This window comes from Serinus canaria, chromosome 1A, assembly GCF_022539315.1.
Source record: "Serinus canaria isolate serCan28SL12 chromosome 1A, serCan2020, whole genome shotgun sequence".
NCBI lineage: Eukaryota > Metazoa > Chordata > Aves > Passeriformes > Fringillidae > Serinus > Serinus canaria.
The window spans coordinates 39,196,273-39,219,978 of NC_066314.1; the positions used below are offsets into that span (position 1 = coordinate 39,196,273).

General features: G+C 38.4%; 1 protein-coding gene and 1 long non-coding RNA gene across 2 annotated transcripts in view; both read left to right on the top strand.

Annotated features, from left to right (window-relative positions):
- The window catches only part of TMTC2 (transmembrane O-mannosyltransferase targeting cadherins 2), a 242,120-nt gene that overhangs the window by 11,390 nt on the left and 207,024 nt on the right, over nt 1-23,706 (top strand). The gene's annotated exons all lie outside the window — the stretch shown is intronic.
- LOC127059090 (uncharacterized) lies at nt 9,491-10,991 on the top strand. The gene is made up of 2 exons (XR_007776534.1): nt 9,491-9,960; nt 10,534-10,991. It is a non-coding gene; the product is annotated as an uncharacterized LOC127059090 (long non-coding RNA).

Sequence of the window (23,706 nt, forward strand, 5' to 3'; positions counted from 1 at the left end):
TGACTGTCTGTTGTGCTGGATGGTTCAAGCCTTCATAAGGGTGTCTGGCTATTTTGAAATGATGTCTTGGGCTTTAAGAAAAGAACTTGTTTTATATGATTTCCCTTTTATCAGGAACTATGAGGTGTCGAGATGCTGCTTACCTAGAGCAGTTTTGGTTTCTCTGGAGTGTGCTTTGCTGCAGCACTGTACTTGCTTTAATTAAAAGACAAGAAGAGATGTGGAGAGTCTCCTTCTCTAGAGGTAATTAAAACCCATCTGGACACAATCCTGTGCAACGTGCTCCAATTGAACCTGCTTTATTTGGATGGAGTGTGGTGGGTCTTGGACTAGATGACCTCCAGAGGTCCCTCCCAGAAGTCGCAATCCTGTGAAAGTCCTACTAATCAGTTCTGTTTAATGTTGAATGGGTAGGTTTGTATGTGTTCTGAATGGAACCTGGGATTACTCGACCTGATGAAGTCGAGTAACTGGAGTTTTGTTCCTGACTAATACAGGGTTAAAGCAAAAGGAAGGATTGGATGTCCAGTGAGCAAGGAAGCTAGCTGGTTTTCTGGAATTTAGAGCCTGCTTGTAGCACATTACAAAAGAAAATAGGATATTAATGGAAAAGGTGATGTTTATATGTTGACATCAGTAAACCTGTAAGAATTTTCAGGAGACTCTTCTCCTCTAGGAGACAGTCAGTTCTTCCATTTTTTTTTTCCTAAATGTTTTCAATATGAGCAATCCTGTCTGAGAAGAATTGAGGGCCACCTCATTTAGGGCCTGGCCAAGTGTGTTGTGAGGTGAGGGAAGAATCCAACAAATAAGAAAGGCGTTAAGGAATATTGACTTTCACCTATTTGTGTGCCATATACCTAGTCTGCTAGCTTGCCATTCTAATAATTAGTAATATTTGGTATTTTCGTCTTGAAAAAATGATAAAAATACAGACTGTATAGGAATACCTGTAGTGTTTTGTCCATTTATCACTAAGTGTTAGCCCTATTGTAATTCTCAGCTGTTGGCTTGATGTGTACAGAAATAAACTAGTTTTGCAGGAAAAAAAGCTTGCTCCCCTTTGCAGCTCTGGATCTTGGTGCTGCTTGACAATAGTGTTGGAGAAGAAGGCTTCTCAAAGCAGGAATATGGATAGTACAGATCTGCAGGTACCATGGTGATAAGTACCATACATGTCTTGAAAGGCTCGGATGCAGTAGCTTGGAGCAAGGTACCCCCCTGTTAGGCACTAGTTGGTGCTATTTCAATTTTATCAGTTTGGCTCTGTGCTTGGCTTGTTCTGAACATCTTGCAGACTGAAATTTGTAGATTTTGTTGTTCTCTGTGTTGTAGCTTGCTATAGGCAGGGGGTTTCAGTTTGCGGTGGGGCCTTGCTCGCTAATTGTTAATGATGAAAAAAAGCACAGGAATTTATTTTACAGCAAAAAGATTTAAACTTCAGTTTCTTACTACTGAATCCTAATGTTTGGGTACTCTTTTCTGAATAAGTAAAATGACTCTAAAGCATAAAAATAAATAACTAAGACACAGGTAAATGTAAGCATGCGAAAGATTACAGGATTCCAGAATAAAGAGTTATTTTATTAATGCCTGTGCCTCAGTCTGTCTATAAGTCCTTCTTGTCTAGTGGAACTGAAACAATTCTGCTTCAAAATACAAATTGCACTGGATCTTAGTGTGGTTGAGGATTTAAGGGCAGCTGTTCTTTGTGTGGCATAGTGGGAATGATGGCTGAAGGTTTTTGCTTGAACAGGGGCACTGTGAGCACTTTATTTTGCATCCTTTTTGCAAGACAAGAAATCGTGGGGAAACATCTGTGTGTAGAGTATGGAAATTTACAATATTTTACTTTATGTACTTCTGTATGCTGTATTAGTGGAGAGTGTTTGTTTTCCATCCTCATTTTTCTTGGGCTGAAATCCTATATAAAATCTGTGCAGTAGTAGAGACTGATCCTGTTAAGGCAGAGCAGATACTGTGCTAATTCTAAGAATGAATCTGAAGTTGTACCAGTTAGTGCTTTCCCAAGACTAAGTCAGCACACTTGTAGAATAAGTGCTCGAGGAAGACTTCTTGTTGTGGTGTATTTTGTGTTGTAAAATGCAAAAGAACCCTTTTCATAACAAGATGGTTGCATTTAATATGCATACTTAATTGTACATCTAACTATATATATATATATATATATGTATATATACACACATACACAAAAAATAAAAGACATAATTTTTCATCCTATCTGTCTTCTTGCCTGCTGTCTTACATCTGCACCAGCAGCACAGGTCATGGATAAAGTAAAGTGACTTTTCCAACAGTGATTAAATTATTATCCAGTTATGCCCTTGGGAGTTTCTGAGCTTATAAATACAGTAACTAGTATGGTAATCAGAAAAAGCAAGTTGTTAGTTTTGTGTTTAGAGGGTTCTTGTTTCTTTAGTAATCGTTCTGAATTGCATCAGGAACTGCTAAATTTTTACTTTCTGCAGTAAAGGATCTCTTCTGACTTTTCAATATTTGGGTTTTCTTTTTTTTTCAATTCAAAAAACCAGCTTGGGTCAGCTAACACAATCCACATTTTTAAAATGAAACTAAATGAGGAAGCAAATGCAGAAATTGTATTTGTTTTGCTTCAGAAACTTACTAAACTTTGATGTATTCAATTTAGATTGGTTGAATATTGCTGCTGTTCTGATTAAAGAAAGAAGACTACACCTTTTTAGCTGTTATTCATGTAGCTGCCAAAATTTATACTTTTTTGAAGTACAAATGAACAAGTGAACTCTTCTGCTAAGCAAGGTTAGTGTTTGTGCGGAGAAATAGTTAATTATGCATTGGAAATTAATTATTTAATTTAAATAAGTTAATTATGCATTTTTACAGGAAATAGTTAATTATGCATTAACTATTTCCTGCAGATTGGAGAGGATGACTTGCTTAGTAATATTCAAAAAGAAGGATAAATATAACTTAATAATCTGCTTTAGTGAAGATGTGTTTATTTTGTCCTAACTTAGTTAAAATCAAAAATAAAGCAAATAATTTTGCAGATCTGACATGCTAATAAGAGATAAAATGGCAGAGCATGCCTTGTCTTTGCTGTTGGGACTTCAGTTTTACAAACACTTGGACATGTGTTCAGCTTTTCAGATGTAAAATAGTCCCATTAGATGAAATCTGGGTCTAAATGGTATCAATGGTAAAACCTGTGGCAATTTCAATAAGGCTAGAATTTCATGAATGAGTTCAGTGAGACTACTTGCATACATAAAGTTAAACACATGGCTGAGTGTTTGCAGGAGAGAGGGCCTGCAAGGCTATGAGAATAAGACCCTTGCGACACAGTTTGAAGTCTGACCTGTTTTGCTGCTGAACTATGAAGAGCCACAGTGAGGAAGTAGGGAACCATTTTGTGCATAAACAAATGCAGTACATAAAACATCATAAATAACTGCAATTCATAAAATGATTGGTTCTAAATAATGAAGCAGTGAAAATGTTTATGGGATGTGCTTGTAATATGTTTTTATTTTCTATTTTTTGGCACAAATACATGTAAGTATCATTATTATGTTTCATTATTCAGGAAAACTTGGTAGCAGGAGACTTTGTTTTGGAAGAAGGAAGATAAAATAGAAATTACAAGGCAGCCCCCACACCTTGTCCTTTCAGTTGTAGGAGTCATGCAGCATTTGAGAATTGTGTCAACTGTTTCAATCATCATGTATATTAACTACTTAATTTTACATCACACTTGGTAAAGAAATGCTGTGGGTATTACCATAATTGTGATTGTTCTCACCATCTGAGGCTCTCCCCTCCAGATGTTTCACCAGTTTGCAAATTTGATTTGGAGCGGCATGTGCAGCAAAACAACTGCTATGTACACCACCAGATCCATCTCTTTGTGCAGAACATCTTCCTAGAGCCTAACTTTACGTTTCTTTTTGAGAAATATTATTGAATGACTGCCCTCTTATAATCCTGTGAGATTTAGATAAGTGCAATTTTCCAGGTTTTTGAGGGAGTCCTAATTTACATTTCCTAACGCTCACAAAGCAATTAGCATGCAGTCTTATGGCAGCTTGACAGTCCTTTGTGCCTATGGAAACGGTTACACAATAGTGCATGTGCAGATAATATTATCAGGTGCCCTTTGTGCATGCTCACTTGTTTTACCTGGGGCATACTAAAAAGCTGCAGCCTAATTCTCATTTAAGCTCACCCTTCTCTATTGTACAATGAACTTGCATAAAGAGAGAAATGTTGAGGTCTTAGGAAAATAATAGTTACCATTCATTGTTCTGAGTGACCTCATTTTGGCATGCTCAGGCTGTTTTTCTCTGTGTGCATGGCATTGAATGCCAGTGATGGGAGGAACATGACCTCCTTGGTGAGATCAGACCCAGGCTGCAGTTTCCTTGTCTTTGCTCTCCCTCTCCTCACAGGTGAGTGTAGAACCTTGTCTCTTCCCCAAGTTGGAGGCTATATGTGTCTCCAATAGTGTTTATGTGTTTGGAGAATAGAGAAGGACTATCCCAGCTGTGTTGTCCTGCTGTTTGTGCAATCCAGCTGTTGTTGGGAATAGAGAGGGGGGACTTGGTGTAGTGGGCAAGAAGGCAAAGAAATAAAGCAGCAAGGCAAGTAGAAGGTTTGGCACTGGTACCAAACTCTTTGGCCATTGTGTGCACAGAAGATGACTGGGGCAAATACTTCTGTACTTCTTACTCAGTCTTTGTTGATTTTTTTTTTTTAAGGTTTAAAGCATTTTTGTTTCAGTCTGATAAGATACTGATGCAATTTCATTCACTTCAGTTACTTTATCCAACTGTGTAGGAAGCAATACCTTAGGGGGCTTTCAGGAGCTCTTGAGATTTTCTGCCCCAAAGAGTTTTGAACTGAAAAGTATGAGGAGAGCAATGCATGGAAAAGAGGCAGTGGTCCTGTGTCTTAGAGACTAAGTAGTGTGCAAGAGTCATCTAAACATTAGGGTGTCAAATAGGGGAGGTCTGGTGAAAGGAAAAGGCAAGACAGAAGACAGGAGAAAAGGTGAAAGGAGATACAGACCTTGTTGGCTCTTAGGTGTGTGAGATGCAAAAGATCCAAACCCAGTACACAAGCTGTGAGAAGAATTGCTCTGAGTGTGAGTGCTGCTGCCTTTGCTGAGAGCCATTATCCCTAGGCTTTGGCAATCTCAGCTGTTCCTGTTGTTGGAAGCCAGGCTGGGTCAAACTGCTTAAGCCTGTTTGCTTGATGGAAACAGCCTAAGATCGATCATGCCATCAGCATGGTCAGCAGGTCTGAAGGGATGACTGTTAGTAGGCTAAGTGAGGGTAAGCAATCAGTGCTGATAATCTGGTCAGAGGGTACCAGGGAAGCCAGAGACCAGAAAGGTCTCTGGGGATTTCACTCCTGCCTTTCATGTGTTTTCATCTTGCCCTTCTAACCTGTTCTCTCTGTCTCCCTGGGTGGTTTTCTCCTCTTCTTTCCTACAATAGAAAGCTGTTAAGTCAAATACAGAAAACAGATGCTGGAACCAAAGTAGGAGAAATGAACAATGACTTAATTTAGGCCCATTCAAGAAGAAAGACACAATATGGCCTAAAAAAGGGATAAATTTTTTGGGAAAGGAAAATGGATAAAACAATGTGACTGAAGACAGAGACTTAGCTGATGCTGTGCAAAAGCTTGATTGCTAGAGAAGCTACAGTTTTGTGACTGCCTTTTTTGGCTATTCCTCACACTAATTCCTAGTTTGGGACAGACGGTGATGATGCAGAGCACTGCTGCTTTGAGCTGGCCCTTGCCAAGGCTGCTGTGTGGCTAATGAAGCGTGAGGCTTTAACCTCGTCTTAGCAATAGTGGTTTGGATGGAAGTCCAAGCTGAGCTATCATCAGAGACAAGACTATTTTTAGGGCTATGTGTATGAAGAAATAGTCAATATAAAGCTGTGGAAAACTCTCGAAAAATGGCCCTGTGCCTTGTGCTTTGTATACTTCATACTGAAAAAGTTTTCAAATCCCTCCCAACATGAGAACTGGCTGTGAGTGCCAAATGTGGCACTGCACAGCATGTGGCATTCATTTATTACCCCATTAATAAGATTTATTCTTCTGAATTAAACAAGTTTCCTTTGCCCTGTTAGCTTAGGTTATTGTTATAGTAGACACATCTTTAATTCCAGGTAGATAGGCTTTTCTCTCTCTTTTTGGACTTACTTTCTTTCCTATGATGTATTAGCTTCAAGGACAAAAGAAAACTTAATTTTTACGTTAAAGAAAAAATTATTTGTAAAGACACATTATATTCCCAGGCTTCCAAGACTTGTGGTCTGAAATTGGAGATGTAGCCACAACTAATGTATTCAGAGACCAGTTCAGTGTGGAGTTTTACTGAAATGTTTGGTGAATGGTCTCAAGAGCAATAAGTGAAGCTTTATGAGTTTTCTTGTAGTTCCCTGTGTACTGCTTGATGTTTAATGTTGGCATGATCTTGCTAGAAATGCATTATATAATTAGACCTATCAATTTACCATGAAAAATAGAACAGCAATAGTATTCCCCATCCCCATTAGCTTGATTGTATATCTCCCTCTCTCATCTTAAACCAGGAAGAAAATACTGAGATTTTTGTGCTGTTGCCATTTTTTTTTTAATATGCCATTTTCTTAGGTAAGAGGAATGCTTTAGAAGTGTTAATGGCTATGGCCTGTGTTCACCTTTAGCTGATACAGCATTTCTTATAATGCATTTTTGTTCTGTGCATGGTGAGATTGGTCTTGTGCTTAGTGGCAGAACTGGTCTGCACATGGTGTGGCAGCAGCATGCTTGCACAGGTGAGCCAGTAGCAACTGCAGACGAAGTTTTCTTGTACCCTGGAAGTGCTGCTCCAACCAAAGCTCAAGGTAATGCTGTGAAAACAATTCAAATGGTAGGCAGATAATGGCAAAATTCAGAAGGCAATAACATGACCTATTTTATGTAAAAGCCAAAAAAAAAAAAACCCAAAAATTATAGTGAGCATTCAGGAATGCTAGTACATTTCATAATGGTTTTATCACTTGTTTTGGTTAACTGTCTTACATTCATGTGGCAATAATGTTCTATTTTCAAGGAGATTAAGCTGGAGTTTTTGAGACTCTATAAATATGAGGAACAACTGCAATCTCTGTCTAACCTAAGGACTGAAAGCAGGAAATCATCCAGGGTGACATATGGACAGTGCATATTCTTGAGTTCCTCCAATATCTAAATATACTCAAAGTCTGAGCTAAAAGAGCATTGTTTTTGTGCTTCCATGTTAATCTGAGTTATATTTCTGGCATGTGCTAGAGTTTTTGCTCTATCTTCTTGGCAGATATAGCCAGAAAACTGAGATAGAGACCAGGATCAGATTTAGTTAAAAAATACCCATACCTGCAGTATGGGTAGTTCAAAAGCATAAACTCTATAGTTTCTAATTTATTATCATAACATGATTTCTGAAGCAGTCTAATCCTTCTGGAGTTGCATCCTTGAGAGACTATAGAAATTGAAGGTGTCCCAGCCCTAAAACCTTGTTGTTCAGGCCCCTATTCTGGAACTAAAGCCCCCACCCAAAACTAACATACTTCTTATCTACTTCTGCCCATTTTTTATTTTACTTAGTAGGATTGCTTGTATAAACCTAAACATTGTTGACTGTCTTATTTTTCAAGGACATAAAAAAATCTCAGAGATTTTGCTTATGTTTTATTTCTGATTATGTCATGCTGTAGATGTCAATGAGATAATGAAAATCTGTGTCTGTAGCATTGTTGTGGAGAAAGCAAATTGTATGCAATGTTTCTCATCACCCATCATTAAAGGATTGACTATTACAATTAAAATTAATTGTGTTTAATAAAGGATTGCTGTACTTTTTTTTTTTTGGTAATGTATTTAAATCACATGCTCATAACTTTCCCTTCATGTTTCAGAAAGCTTTTGGAAAATTCTGTTTTCCTCTTTCAGTGTAACTCTGTCTAGGAGAAAAGAGATTCAGTATTTCCTGAAGGTAGTTATATTTCTTAAATCACTGAATCAAAATGCAGTGGTTCATGTTAATAAATATTTACTTTGGTTTTAAGCTTGGAATCATCAGCAGTGCCACCAGCTAATCTGTGAATTTGCCTGAGGCGGTGATGTGAGCCTTCAGAGTGTTATATTTGAAGTTGCACTCATCCGTTGATTAACTGAATAAAATTTGCATCTTTAACAAAGACCAGCCTATAGCTTTCTCTAGGTAAATAATTCTATGCATACTTTTCAGTAGTATTTTGCAAATTTTTTCTCTTTTAATTGTTTTAACATTACTTTCTTCTGCATGTTGGATTTTTTTTTCCTTTTTTCTTTATCTGTAGGGATAGCTTGTTTTCAATATCAAACAAAACCCAAACACTATCAGGAAAAAAATGGTGGGAATAAAAGCAATTTCATAACATCATAGACCATGAACTGTGAAAGTGATACAAGCTCAACTAATCTTCTCACAAGTCAGTATTAATTTTTTTCTGTCTCCTGGTTTTTGTGATGTTGTGTTTTTTTTTTTTTTTAATATATCTTTTTTTTTTTTTGTTGTAATAAAACAACACTTTGAACACTTTGTCTGTGTTCACTCATGCTTTCCTACCTCACTCTTACATCATACCTTCTCTGGGCCAAGGACAAACCTGCTTGGAGCTTGAACTTGTCTTGTCTTGCAGGAGAACATCTTCAGTGATGGGTTGGGTTCTTTAAATGTCATTACTCTCCTGTCGAAACCTGATGTTTTTATTCATTCTTATAATTTATGAAATCTGCTGCCCTCACTTTTCTAAGTATTTGGTCAGAATGAGTGTCAGGGTTGGTGTTGGGGAATACAGGTAATGACGTCTCTTCTATGAAATAATTGAACATCATAAAATAGGAAAATAATAGGAAACCATTGCATTTATGTAAAATGGGTTCTACTGATCAGTTTTGCTCACGAGCTGCAGTACACTCTCTAGGACACCTTTGCCTGGCAGGCAGATCTGTGAGAGTCTTCTCTTTGTAGGGTCAGGAGCCCTTTTAGATCTGGAGCATCTGCAGTCCTGAGGAAGTGCTGGTTTCCAGGAGTGCTGCAGAACTGGTGCGTCAGCTTTGCTGAAATCCTTTGGCTTGTCCTGCCCTGCCTGCTTTGCTGGGATAATCCTGCAGCAGCTGTCGGAGTTCCCCTTTGATTCCTCTGGCTTCTGCAAAGCTGCAGGGACACTGGCAACCTGGCCCTGACCCCTGCTGAGCTGGTGGAGATAAGAGCAACATCATCCTCATTTGAACCTGTGTACCACTGCCCTATTTCAGCTAAGTGAAGGGTCAAAATCAAATCCCAGATTTGATTTGCAATGAGGAGTGGCAGGCAGTCCTCCCTCCATCACCAGTCCCCCAGGGATGCCAGCTGCATGTGCCCCATCCCCAGTACTCCTGTGGGTGGGATGTGGAGTAGTGATGTGGTGTCAGCAGTTCTCTGTGATAGCATCCCTGCTTGTGACAGCTAGAAGGAAAAAGTGGGTGTTTGTTGATGAGGTTATACTCAAATTTGATTGAGACCTGCTGTCTGTTGTTGTGTTCCAATGCAGAAAGTGTTGTCAGTGGGTAGCTGGTGAGGAGCTGGGTGCTAGGCAGCAAGAGGTCAAAAATACAGAGCTGCTGAGTTGGTCCTGTTTTATTTGGTATTGTTTGTGAGGCTCAGTGGAATGTAATCCCTTATTTTAGATGATGTCTCACTGTCCCTGAAAACATGTCTCTTAAAAGTTTTGCTGTTATTATTTTCAGCTTCAGCATGCATTTGTGAACTAACTGTACTCAGGAAGGGTGCTCTGCCGTTGATTCAGTTCTTGTCCTACAAAACATCCCCACTAAAATGTTTTGGAAATGGCTTAAGGTATAATCTGCAGTGTGAGGAGGCTGGCAGTGAGAATGGTAGGTGATTAAATAATTCCATAAATACTGATAGACAGTTTGAATTTACACTGCTCGGATTAACTGCCTCCACTTTATGTACATCATTTTCTGTTAAAATAATTTGTTTTCCTACAGGTAAAAAGTTAATCTTGTAATTTTAAATTAATCTAGGTTTAACTTCTATTAGTGCAATCTACTTTCTCTTTTCATTTTGACATAATATTTCACTTTGCTAGGAAAATTCAATAGTTTCATTGGAACGTGGTACATGAGACCTTTTTAAGTGTTGTAGGCATTGCAGACTGCCTTTTCTACAGTTTCCACATTACTTTGTTTAACAGCAACTTTTTCTCTATCTAGAAGTAATAAAGGGGTGATACAAAGATTATGCCTTATTATTTCAAGCTACAAACATTCTTCTTTGATGAACTGGTATTAATAACCCATGTACCTTCAGCCCCCCTCTGTGCAGTGTGAATCCATATGTAACTGTTGAATGGTACATCTACAATATTGAAGTGTATTTTTGCAAGTCTTGTGATGTCATGAGATTAAACATGTGTTTTCCTCACTTTAGTTTTTTTTTTCTAGGTTGTGGCTTTGATATTAGGTGGCCTGTGTAGGCTTGGCTTTGACCCTTCAGTGAGGTATCAGAATTTCCTGTCTGAAGATGTTTTCAGCTCCAAAGTCAGCTAGTCTGGAAGCATTTCTCTTTGTCCTGCTGCTGGCAGTATTGATCTGAAAAGCTGCAGGTGGAAGCAGCAGCCTGAGGTCCCCACTCACAGTGTATCTGGGGACCTCAAGAGCCACGCTTGCTTCTGGCTGCCAAGAGCTAAAACCCAGGCATGAGCATAGGAACCTGCTTAGCAGTGCCTGAACTGCTGGTGCATCTTGGAAGGATTAGTACCTAAGTGCTTTCTGCACAAGTGTTGTGAGTACCATCCTGTCATAATTTAAAAACCTGGAGTGAAATAGAGCCCCTTGGGATTGTTTGCTCCTGTGTGTGCCTCATGGCTTTCTAATTAAAAAAAAAAAAAAAAAAAAAACCACCTAATGTGTCTGTTCTGTTCTTTCTTTCAAAGCAAGAAATACACATTTATGTATTGGAAAGGGGAGTCTGTCTTTTATCCCTTTCCTTTTTCATCTGAAAAAAGTGACAGGAAAAAAAAAAACAAGGAAAACAAATGCAGTATTTGAATTAATTTTCCCCTGTTTTTGAAGAGGGCTTTTCTCACATATTGACTGTTGTTTGTGCTTTGAAAAGTGATGTTTTAACTCCTAGTGTGCCACACAGTCCTTCTGTAATTGCTGGGTGTGGACTTAAATCCTCCTTTACCCATTCTTTTTTGAGCCTAGGGCAGCTTTACTTTGCTGTCCAGTGGGTATCTCTGGGTCTTGCAGATGTACAGTCTCTTATCCAGGGCAATTTTCAGGAATTCCAATTTGTGTCATTCTTGCTACCAGAAGAATTGCCCAAATATTGACATTTCTAAATTCACATATGTTCCTCCTATTTGAGGGGATAATGTACAAGGGGGAAGAGTATTTTTAGCCTCTGTAAAGTGCAGTTTCTCAACAGCTTTATTTTCTGGTTCCAGTCTATTTCACAGATTTTGAGGGTTTTTAATTTTTGTTTGTTTTGTTTTGTTTGGGTTTTAGTTTTTTTGTTTTTGTTTTGTATTTTTTTCTGATATGTGTATTGAGTTTGTCTAGGTTTTTCAATTGTGCTCCATTTCAACCTTCCTCAGATTTTTCTTCTTTACTGTGGAAGAACTAACTGTTAATTCCCTGTTTTTTTATGACAGTTTTGAAAATGAGCCTGGAAAAAATGGCACAAAGTGCTTTTGGTGAGGCAGCTTTACCTGAGTCTTTGCATTGACATAGCTGGGCACTGCTGGCTGTAATGCAGGCAGACCTACTGGCAGGTGCTTTAAGGCAAATATCTATATTCTTTTCCTCTTTTCCAGGTATTTTATTGTTTTGATATTAACTCAGTTTTTCTTTATACTGGTTTTAATTTTGGATTGCTGAGCAGTATTACTGACAGTGCAAGGCCAGTACTGCTTAGTTATTGCAGTACTTCTGTTAATAGTTGATGATATATTTGCAAGAGCAACCTTTTGCAGAACACTTCCATTTATTTATTTATTGAAGGCAACAGGCTAAGCACACTGTCAGCTTTAAACCAGCATCAGTCCAATGCACAGATGGAGAACACCAATTTTTGTGCCTGTGCTTCAGGGTAGGATTTTCCCTAGCCCAGATGTGTGTAAGCAGAAGTCATAGATACATTTGCTTGGTTTTTGCTTAGAATTTGATTGCATCAAATTCTGCTTCTGTTAAAGGACTTTTTCTTGACCTCTTTGGAGTTTCTTTCCTGAACATGTATGAAGAAGAATCAGGAGGTGAACTGTTTTCAGAGTAATGTACTTTTAATAGAGTGGGGTTGTAAGCTCTTAAATTGTGTATGACCTGTTTGGCCTTACAAATCCTTTCTAGAAGAGATAGTCAGCAGATGTATTGTAACTAGAGTCTATTGGAAAAGGTTGCAGTCTGGAGAGGAATGTGCACACTGTACTTTAAATCTCTTTCCATTAAAAGTTTCCTTTGTTGCCAAGGAAGTAAAGCAATGATCATGTTACGGGGCTGACAGTTTTGCTAATGTGTTTCATATTTTCAGAACAAGGCTGTTCAATCATTGAGGATGATGTAAAATTCAAGGACTCTTACTAATCTTTTAAATGGGACTAAAATATATTTTGACACCTCCTCCTTCCTTAAAAAAAACCTCCAAAACAGTTAAGGTGACAGAGGAATGGACTCCCTATTTAATGGATTTTGGTAATTATAGCAAGTAGTTATGTACTCTCTGCCCCTCTGGTGGTGTAAAAAGCCCCACAGACTCTAAGCTGGGCTCCCTTTACCGAGGATTAAGTGTGTTGGAGTTCTCCCTGGTGCATTTCCTGCTGCTGCTTTTTACAGCCACTTTGGTGTTGTAAGTCATTGCTGGGGAGGAGCTGTTACCCAAGTCCCATTCATAACTGCCTTATTCCTACTTCATCTCTTCAAAGTGAGAGGTGTTTTTTCCCTTTGGTCCACTCACTTAGGAAATAAGATCCAGAGACTGTGGTTGCTCTCTCTGTTGCAGTTACCTTTGTGTGTTTAAGGGCACTGGACTTAAGAGTTTTACGGCATGTGCTGGGTATCTGTGCTCATGGTAAAGTGATGCTGACTCAGGTACTGATGACTTTTCCTTCTTCTTCAAATTCAGGATGTCAGTGAAAGACTTAGGAGTGACAAATCTGCAGTTGAGACTGTGATGCTGCATACTCATCCTTTTCCCTTAGCTGTTTCTGAGAAAGAGACAGGAAGTGATATTCTTCCTTACTTTTGATGTTGGCAAACATGGTGATGCCTTTTTTATTGAGTAAAGAGGAAACATAACTGGAAGCAGCTGGAATTCTACTTTTTTCTGCTGTGCATCTTCTTGTGTGTGTATGGGTAGGTGGTCTGCAGTGCTGATACTGATAGGATAGCTCATACTGTGTAACCCTGAATTTCTGGTTTGAAAACTTGAGCCTGATGTCATAGTAGCAGTATGAGCAAGATTTATTTTGCCTAAATTCATCTTCTTAAAATATTTAAGTCTATTTTAAAGTTATTATGGGGGTAAGAATATTGCCCAGAGGGAGCAGAAGTGTGCAGCTTGTGCAGGCTCAATGAATTTCATTACCAGAGAGACTTCTCCCCTTCTCTGTCTCCATTCATAATGGTTTAGTATTTCAAGTCAAATGTTTTCAAACATTTACTTCTCCTACATGCATGGGAGGATTCTCTCCTTTGAGTATGGTTGTTTACTAGTAACCTTTAGAAATAATCATCTTGGTTGATAAGGAGTGGATACTATTCTCTTCCTTTAGAGGACAAAAATATTGGAGATGACCAAATAGTGTTGCTAAAATATGCGGAATATATCACGTTAATCTTTGTTTTAAAAATCTTTCTTTGCCAGCAGTACTGGATGAAACACTATCACATAAGAAGAGGATAAGGTAGAGAGAGACTAGCATTATTGTTGATCTGCTGTGCGAACAAATATCAGTCTTTTTCCTTTCCCTGTTCTTTTTGTCTAAAAATTTTTTTAAAAATCCAAGAAAACACCCTGCTTGTTATATCTGAGCTGCTGTAAGTTAATACAGAGATAGTAAACAGAATTAGGCTGATTCACAACAAAAAAAGATAGTCCTTATTTCAGATTTCTGATGCAAAAAGAAGGCAGACTGATTTTTAAAACCAGCTACAATTATGACAAAGGAAAAAAATCAAAATACTCTGTAGAAACAAGGAGAGTTCATGGAGTTGTCTTTTCCTAGGCTTGCAGGAAGGCAGAGACATGATGCAAGTGAAGTGGTTAAATTAGGTCGTGGCACATGCTTTTGTGGGGATTGCTAGGAAATAATTTGCTGAGTAGAGGAGAGCTTCCTTCCTTAATTGTTTCCACCTGGTAGCAGGCTATTGTCAGACCAGGGACCTCTCTGCCCCTTGGAGCAGCACTCAGAATGAGAAATACGCTGTGCTCTGGAGTAAGTAGTGTTTCGATAATAGCTAATTCTGCCTGGCTTCGTTTTACAAAGCTGTTTGGAAATGTGATGGAACAGCATTCTCCTTCAGGGATACATGCTTTCCCACTGTGGTCTCACTTGGGAGACTGCTTTTCAGTGTTTTTATTTTTGTGTTGCTGCTACTGCAAGCACCATGCTATTTTTTCAAAGTCCCATATAAAAATGTGAAGTGTTACGTTACCTGTTAAAGCACTGTGACTTCTTTGTTCTGAAAAAATGCACTGAGAAGTTGTTTAGGAATACAGTGCCTTACTAGAAGACAAATTAAATAGAGAGTTCTTTATCATGCTCTAGATTTAGCTTATAGGAAGAGGAACAAGGCTTGCCTAACACTAAAAAAAGTGGAAGGAGCAGGGATGCATGTGAAGTGATATCACCACTGAAAAAAATCATAATGACTTCTAATGCAAGCCCTCACTCTGTGGAAGTCAACTTATCACATCTAATGCAGCTCAGAAATTCAGTCCAGTTTTAGTAGCTGAAGGCTAGAATGGGAAAGTCCCTCCTTTTGTAATCTATGCCTCTTTAAAAGTGTCCTTGATTTCTGCCTTCAAAGTCTGGGGTACATAAAAGTGAAGTGGAATAAGCTTTCATCAGAAATCAACTGAAATGTGGATTTCCAAGGTAAGTGTGTAGGATTTACTGCAGGCTGCCTGTGTACACCTGTTGTAATTTTAGTCTTATTTAATTATTCTCAAACGATGGTACTGTATCCTAATTAATAGTTTGCTGGTTTTGTTGATGGACTTGGGAATCAAAAATTCAAAATGAAATTGCAGCAATTAAAAAATGTCTCAGCAACGAGACTTGGGATTCTCTGGATCCATTAGGAAGTGCAGTGCTGTTGGCTGCTGCCAGCCCACTGCTGCCAGCCCACTGCTGGTGTTGCACAGGTGGCTTTGTTGCGATGGAACACGCGCACTCCGCACGCGCCTGGCATCGCTGGCATGGAGCGGGAGGCAGGCAAACGCCCACGGACTGCTGGGGATGCTTCGTCTGCCAGAGCTACCCTGGATTCCAGAAGCTGCTTGGTACTAGCTGTGGAATATTAAGCAGGGTTGAATCTGTCTCAGTATGTTGGAATGAGATTGCATATTTCATTAAAGCCTAATTTGTTTTTCATGGGGAAGTACCAGAGGCCTCAGCAATTATCATACTTCTAAGATTGGGAGAAAGATGCTTGGATGAAATTTAGCAAACAAGGCTGTCAGTGCTCATTTAGTAACTCCTTTGTGAATCGTTTTGAACCGAATTTGCATGATTGTAGCAGACCCAGAAAACCTTTTGCTGCAATTATTCAGTGATACCCCTATATAATCAGCTGGAGGTAGTGGGTATGCTTCTTACAAAGCTTTTTTTCACCATTTCTGGCCTTTTCAGTCCCTTTCTCAGCCTCCCTGGGGGCATTCTAAGACAACCTGGCACTGACCCAGAGAAGATACTTACATCAAGGATAGTGGGTTGGATGGAGGAGGGATGTTGGCCTTTTGACAGAAGGATAAGATTCTGGTTTTTCAGATTTCACCCTGCATTTCTTGAAATCTGCAAGGTTTAGGGACAAAAACCTTGTGAATTGCTCACACTGCTCATACTGGAGCCTGGACTAGAAAGTTCTTTATACACCTAGGGTTAACAGTCTAATCTAGGAATTGAATTGGGCCCGTGTAACTTGCATGCTAAATTTTGAAATGCTTGCCAGATGAGAAAAAAAAGAGGGGTAGGGAAATTAGAGAGTAAGAAGTGCCAAATAAGCTTTGAAGTTGCATTGCTTTGCTCTTTATTTCAAATAGTGGAGTAGGAAGCTGAGTCTTGAGTTACAATGAAAAAGGAGTTTGTGCCTCACAGTATCATTTTGAAAGTTAAGTATTTGTAAATGACAGAGTTCAAGACTGACAGGAAAAAATACATTAAATCTGAAACAGCAGCACAGATATTTTTGAATGTGATGGGGTAGGGTGGAAAGTGCATGTGGAGCTCTGTGTGACAATGTAATTTTTGTTTCCAGCCTATGGAAGTGGTTAGCAGCTGCTTATTGCCTGTAACAGTTTGTTCTTAATTGACAAGGTTCCCATCTTGAGAGTTTTCAGTTGTATGCTCATATCTCCTCTGTCTTGGTGTTCTTTAAACAGTTTAAGAAGCCTGGCATATCTCTTCCACCACAGCAGCAGAAATCGAATTGCATTAGAACAATCAGACATTGTGAAGTGAGTTGTTAGGAAGTCTCTTTGCCTGAGATACAGCTGTTTCTTGAGCATATGTTATCACAACAGCTACAAGACTCAGTAATGCTGCATGGGAAAGAAAGCATTGTCACTGAATTACTATTCAAAAGAGAAATAAAATCCAAGTTAACACCCATCTGAAATACAGCGTGGCTTGCACTTACTGCTTTTTGGGTGTGCTTTTGTAAAATTTATTCTGCAGCATGGATAGATCACCTGAGGAAAAAACAATTAAAAAGGCACAGACCATTTTGAAGGATGATGTTACTGAACTGGCTGGTCTGTTTTCTGCAGATGCAGTTCCAGTATGCTGTTGCACATGTGTTCGTGCATATAGGAAATTGACTTCAGAAGTTTAATGCTGTTCTTGGTCTGCAGTTGCTTTTGTAATCACTTGGTTTGATACTTGGTTTCAAAGCTGGGATTAACTTTGTGGGTTTGCTTGTAGTGTTAACTAACACGCTCCTGGTGGCATTTTTTTTTAACACTTCAGAGAAATGTAATAATTTTTAAAGATATCATCATTGCTATATAAAATATGTGTTGGCTAAGCTAAAAGAAAAAGGAAACATAAATGCTTTTAATACATACATCTGAGCACTATTTCATTTTAAGCTGTCATAATACTACCCTGCAGTATATTGATTTCCTGAATTTCAATAGCCTGGTCTGATCCCTCCATGAACTGAATCCTGCTGGCAGGACAGGGATCTTCTCAAGTGTTGCCATGCCATGTGTATACATTTCTGCATTGTGATACTGCATTGTGATTACCTCCAGTAATGTTTTTAAAACCATGCCTCCATGTCTTGGTTAGTAATTTAGCCAATTTCCTCTATAAATATGATCTTTTTTATTTCACTTCATTGCTGTGCAATTGCATGGCCTACTTAATTTTATGGTTAGTGGACAATCTCTCTTCAAAGGATTTGGGAATCCTTTGATAAGTGAGATAACATCTCTTTTGCCACTGTGCTTATAGAATGGTGTATGATAATGTAAAACTGAGGCTCCTAAAGCAATTTGATTATTCGTTCAGATAAAAAGTCTTACCATGAGTCATTGTTGACAGTGAAATGGAAACAGGGTCATTTTAGTGGCTAAGGTGAATGTACAATTGCTCCAGCATTCTCTGAGTGTGCTACGAAATGGTTCTCTATAAGAGCATTCTTACAGGGTACCCTATGGCCATATGTTCTTTGTGGTTTTTTTTATGGAAACAGTTTCTTGGGAAAACAGTGGCTTTGTATCTCTTACTAGGCAAAAGCATCATTCTCTCCTGCAGAGCAAAGATATAATGAGGGAATGGGTTTCATGTTGGGGCCTCTGCTTTTTCTCTGGGGAAAGACTGTGAGGATATGCAGTGCTGAAGAAATGGGGATGGGCAGAATCACTTAAGTGCTTGTGTTCTGTAGTGAAGGAAGCATGTAGCATGAAGAGTGCACTTGAGCTGAATGTTGTTGCAGAATAAGACAAAAAAATGACCTTTTTAGCTTTGTAAGTGTCCTTCTCTTGAACCTTTAAGTTTCACAGTTGGTGGGAAGGGAAGGAAGCTGCATGTGGCTGCTTCATCAAGTAGCAGAGAATGTAATTATGATTTGTATTCTTGATTTATTGTTGAGCACTGACAATGAGTGACAGCATGAAGAATGCTCTTAGAAATACAGTCAGTCTGTCTCAAACTTTGTGGTAGGGCTTCAGCTTGTCTTAAGCATCTGTGTTACGTGTGTTGGGTGGATGCCCAGGTTGTCAGAAATGTTGGTGACTCTGCTCTCTGCATCTTCATCAGGGCATCAGGAATCTGAACAAGTGATTAGGAAGCCAGCCTGGCTTTCTGGCTTCTCCTTCTGCCTTGCCTTTTCATAGGTTTTTTTTTGGTGGTTGTTTTTTTTTTTTTTTTTGTTTTGTTTTTTTGTTTTATTTTGTTTTGTGGTTTTTTTTTTTTTTGTCTGACTGATGGCATCCTTAATTACAGCTGCGCTCTGCTGTCAGAAGTGAGCTTGGCTAGAAGGGAAGATATCAGCCCAATCCCTACTTGCTGCCTCCTGGAGGTGAGGCAGGACAGAAGAAAATCAATTAAGAGATGAAAAAGCACATTTTAAAATAAACTGAGTCGATGAAACTCCCAAAAGGATGGTACTATTTGCAGGACATGATGAAGGTTTAGACATTTGCATAATTACATTAACATTTGTAAATCAAATGTGTTTCTTGCGTCACAGTGAGAGAGGCTGGTTTTAAATATTCTATGAAATTTGGTTTAATATTTGATGGTGAAACAATTTTTTTAGAGCGTGTAATTGAGTTGGATTCTTGGATAAACAAGTTAAAAGTGATTTCCATCTGTGATTCTTGTTCTACATAAATCCCCAATTTTCTATTCTCTCTTGGGTACTCTTAGCACTTTAGCAGTAAAACCTTTATTTTACCTGACATTAGAACCGATTTCTCAGTGAAAGCAATTTCTACTATTAAAGCATCATTCCTTTGTCAGTAAGAATATTGCTTAATTGAAAATCCTGTCTGTAAATACTAATTTGTGCTTCCAGGTGACCTCCAGGTACGCTTTTAATCTTGTCAGTATAGAAGAGTGCTTAAAAGACCAAAGACAGAGGGAACAGTTTTGGAGGGACCATGTTCCCAGCTTATTTACCTTAAGATAATTTCTTCTGTATCACTTAGGACTTGGTGTACTTCATACATGATAGTAGCATTTTCTTCCAGTTTTGTTTTGCAAGATGGTTCAGTGATGTATTCATGATTTGTGGAATAGGCATATATCTATTCCATATTATGTTTTTATAGAGTTCTGTTATTTTGACAGTGTTGTCACCACCAGTAATGTAAGATTGATTTGAAATTTAATCTCTACTATGCCAGGGAGTAGTGCATCCAATTTACACATGAACTAATCTATTTGTGTTCTGAACTCAGGGAAAATACAACCTTTTCCAAAAGGAGGCCTGATATCCTAAAATGTTAATTATGTTTAAAATTTCTTACAGAGCTGTATGAACACTGCTCAATAATGATGAGCTTTATTTCGAAACAAATGTGTTAACCTCCTTGATATACCAGAAGCCTTGCATAGCTCTTGAGCAGAGATTTATATCACAGCCTTTATCAAGCTAGGCTTCCATGGGTTGTTCTAAGCTGCAAGCACAAGGATCAGCTCTGTTAATGGACACTTTCACATTTGCTTCAAAGGTAGCTTGTAAATAAAATAATAAGTTTTAATTAAGGAAGGTACATCAAAGATTTATGTGCTGAACCTTGACACTGCTGAATTCTGATTTTTGGGGATAAGTCCTTGCAGCTTTTTGCTTTGATAGCCAAGTCAAATCCTTGGCAGTATATCACATTGCCATTGTTCAGTGTGGAAGGGCTGGAAACTGCTTCGCTAGGAATTGTTTGGTACGGCATTAGTGTCTCTGCCCTCCACTGGAAATTATGCTTACTAAGTACTATAATGTTCTTGCTAAGGCGAAATAACATGCTATCAGGAAATAACTAAAGAAAACTGTATAGCATACCATATACTAATTGTAGGGGGAAGCAAATTCTTGGCAAGAAATTTAGGAATGTTTCCATTTAAGACTGTAAAGGTCCAAATATTTATTTTTCTTTTCTTCCAAGAAAGAAAAGAAACACTGGCTTTTCAAAAATTGTTAAACATTTTGTCCCATTTTGTAAAGTAATGATGTTGCTGTTGACTCTCAAGTGGTGAATGTAAGCTCTCACCTCTCATGGATATGGTACTTAAGATACTGTGTACTCTACATGTTAGTCATAGTTAGAAGTTCCTATCAAGGAAGCCAGCAAATGAGGAGATAAGGCTGTACTTAAAATGTACAAAAACAATTGTAGACTCATTTATCTGACTGCTCTGGTACGTACTGCATTAAAGGGTATAATGAATAACTACATCATGGTTCATGTAGGGTTTAACATTCTTAGGTTAGGCTTTTATCAGAGGCATTAAAAGAATGAATGGCTATCGTATGTATAAATCATATGGATAAGCAGAATGTAAAGCAGAAGTGAAGTGTGCTGCACTCCTTGGTGGCTAATCTGCACAGGATAACAGCATACTTTCCCTGTATGGTTATATAGCTACCCCTTCGGTTTGCGTAGGTCCCATCATGAATCTTCAAACTTCAGACCATATTTGTTTGATTTATAACATTTAATTTTTTGTCAGAATTTGAAGTTATTATACAAGAATAATGTAAAGTTTTCTCAGTTAATGATGAGTGCATACAAGTTGTTAGGAAGAATGTAGTACAGTACTGTGTCTTTTGTTTTCTGTTCTCTGCTCTCCCCCATTTTTGAATTTTTTTTTGCCTTCTGATTTTGTTCTGGATTTTTGTACTTACCAACTTATTTGGTGTATATTGGAACCAAGGAAACTTCTCTGGTAGAGTTTGGGAATAAAAGAAAGCACATTATCAGGATTGGTGGATGGTTAACTGGTTTTCCATGACACACTGAGAACAGTGAAGAGAAGTAGCTGTGTTGAGTTACGTATTTTCATCTTCTTTGCTTCACACTAGGAAGATACCACCTTTAGTTTTGACTGGTGGCCTTTCCCCTGCACATAATGTTTTGGTCATGAAGTTTAATCCATATCTAGATCTTGGTCTTGATTTCTGTGTTATTGTACTACTGTTCTAATTCACTCCTTAAACTTCTTGAAATAATGGAGTTGCTGCAAGAAGAGAGTGTGCTATTTGTTAATGGTGTTCCCCACCATTGCTAGGTGGCCCCTACCACTGTGTATGAGTGCAGAAATACAGTTTGTACTTGTCTCCAAAGTCTGCAAGAGAATCTGCAAATAGGCCCTCAGAAGCAGGTGTCTTCTGCTGCCTGTTACATTGAATGAGTCTTCAGGAGAGGCACCAAAAACTCTGGCTGCTTGGAAGGGGACTGGGCTGTTTGGTTCTGAGGTTTTCTTCACTTTGGAATTTACTTAGTTTCTTTTTCCCTCTGGCTGGTGTGAAAAAGTCCATACTAGGATTAGCTCTGAAGTGGGCTGTGGAGTCACTCTGTTTTCCCAGACTTTAGGAGGAGAAGGTTATGTTGACTTTACTCTCCTTAAACTCTGTTCTCATCCATAGTCAGTGTATTCTCTGGGTTTCTGGTAAGGAGCACACCTTATGGAAGAGAATTTATTAGCTGGTAATCTTTATCAGGAAACCCTGAAAAAGAGAGCTTTTGGCTATGTATAAAAATATATCCCTGGACATTATGCTACCTGGGCTAATGTCTGAAAATTACTAAGGGGACAAAATTCTTCTGCTCACTGAACTTGGTTTTGATGAATCGAAGGAGAATTCATTGAAGCAAAAAGAATGTAGACCTTTAAACCTTCAGTTGATATTAAAAATTAATGAAAAGGAGTGGTATTCTTCCTGTGCTTTCCTTCTGCCTCAGATTTTAAGATCTAAGCATTAGAGGCTGAGGGTTGTATAAAGACACAACTGTTGGCTTTTGTACCTTCAGTTAAACAAAATGAGAACTGATCAAGTCTAATACTCCCTCTGAACTATTGCAAACTTAGTTAAGAGACATTTCTGACTGTGCTGATATTTTGATAATATGGAGGTGCTTACAATCTGATTAGCATATTAGCTGCATTTTTCTTCTACTGGGAATAAAAGTCTGGGGCTAATAACATGTTTTCTGACCTGGACTAGGAAGATATAATATTTTATTTCTTGATAAACATATGAATGCTGATATTTGCTGGTTTTGTTTGAGTAAACAATACAACTTGTGAGAAAATATGCATAGTAAATTTTACTCATCTCCTCTCTTTTTTTCATGAGAATATCTTACTCCATGAAGGAGTAAGTTAAAAAAAGTAGCTATGTATGTAGCTACCATGTAGCTAATAAAATAAAATGCTTGTTTTGGTTTAAAGAGCTTTCTATTCAAAATTTATACTTAAAACATTGAATTAAAAATAGGGTAATTGTTATTGTTTTGTGTATACATCTGGGAATTCTACTTTGCATCTTCTTAGCACAGTAAATAAAGAAGGAGCTAGAACATACCTAACTCTAAAAGTTTGCTAAAAATTTATCTAAAAATTTTATAAAGACTTTATTTTTTCCCCCCTTTATGATTTCCCAAATACTTTTTAATTCAGTGGCGTTTCCAGTTTTTTTGGGCTGAGTTAAAGTGATTTCCTTTGAAGCTAGCAATGATAAAGGTCTGCCTAAAACCACAGTTGAATTAGGAAGTGCTGAGAGTCAGGAGACTAGAGAGGAGAAATACACAGCTGAAAGCATTTAAATTAGTAGATTTTTAGCTTTTCATAATGATGAAGCAGAAAAAGAAAGTCATGACACGTTCTTCCCTCCTGTTTCTGCAGCTCAGATTCCTTAACAACAAAGGTTATCCTAGTGTAGCCAAGGTCTGCTCCTAATAGAGCAGCTTTCTAAGCTGCAGTTGGGGATGGATGGATGGAGATACAGATGCGGCTCAAGCTGGGAAGATGTTTGCCAGTTAGTCTGTTATCCCTCCCCTCACTGGTATCTGCCTCTGTGAAGTGCTTGCTGGCTCCAGATTTTGTCAGGAGTCCCATTTGGCTTCCATTCAAATCTGATCAAATAAAGATGAGGGAGAAATTTACATCTTTGCTATACCAGACATTCTCTTATGGGTATTTGTTTTGGGTGGCTGGCACACCGTATTTGTCAGGAAACTGTCTTTGAAATGCTATTTGCACTCACTACTTGACATCTTTAGTACAGTATAACCTGAGACTTGTGTAGCAGCCCTCAAACTTCTTCAGGGAAGGTGGGAGCAAATTCCATGTCTTGAGAAACAGGAGGTCCTTCCCAGCCCTAAAGGAAGGATTAGTGTCATAGTTGCTGTTAAAACCAGCGCAATGAATAGCTAGCACACCCTTGTGA